Here is a 406-nt window from a genome sequence, read left to right on the forward strand (position 1 = left end):
TAAGGAATTTGCCCTTGCAGGTGGTGGCACTGCAGTGCTGGGTTAGGAGAGCGGGATGCTGAGGCAGTCTCCTAAGTGCACACCCTGGGGCAGCAAGGGCCCGTTTCCCAGGGTCTTCCACCTGGTTTGAAAGACCAAAAGCTGCTGGCAGAGCCGTTCTGCACCAGGAGCTGGGGCCGGACATGCCCATGGGGAGTCCCAGGGGGACTGTCCGTGACGGGGAGCCATGGGCAGGTTCTGCGTCAGGGCAGGGAAAGGATCAGGGCAGCCTCCCGCATCCAGGTAGGGGGAAAGAGAGGAGCAGGGCTGGGGCAGGGCTGCTCCTTCCACGGGTCCGATGGCCCCAGCTCTGGGAGGTGGAGCAGCAGGCAGGAGGCAGGTCAGGGACAGCAGCACACGAGGAAGC

The sequence above is a fragment of the Cygnus olor genome, chromosome 12 (assembly GCF_009769625.2).
Source record: "Cygnus olor isolate bCygOlo1 chromosome 12, bCygOlo1.pri.v2, whole genome shotgun sequence".
Lineage (NCBI taxonomy): Eukaryota > Metazoa > Chordata > Aves > Anseriformes > Anatidae > Cygnus > Cygnus olor.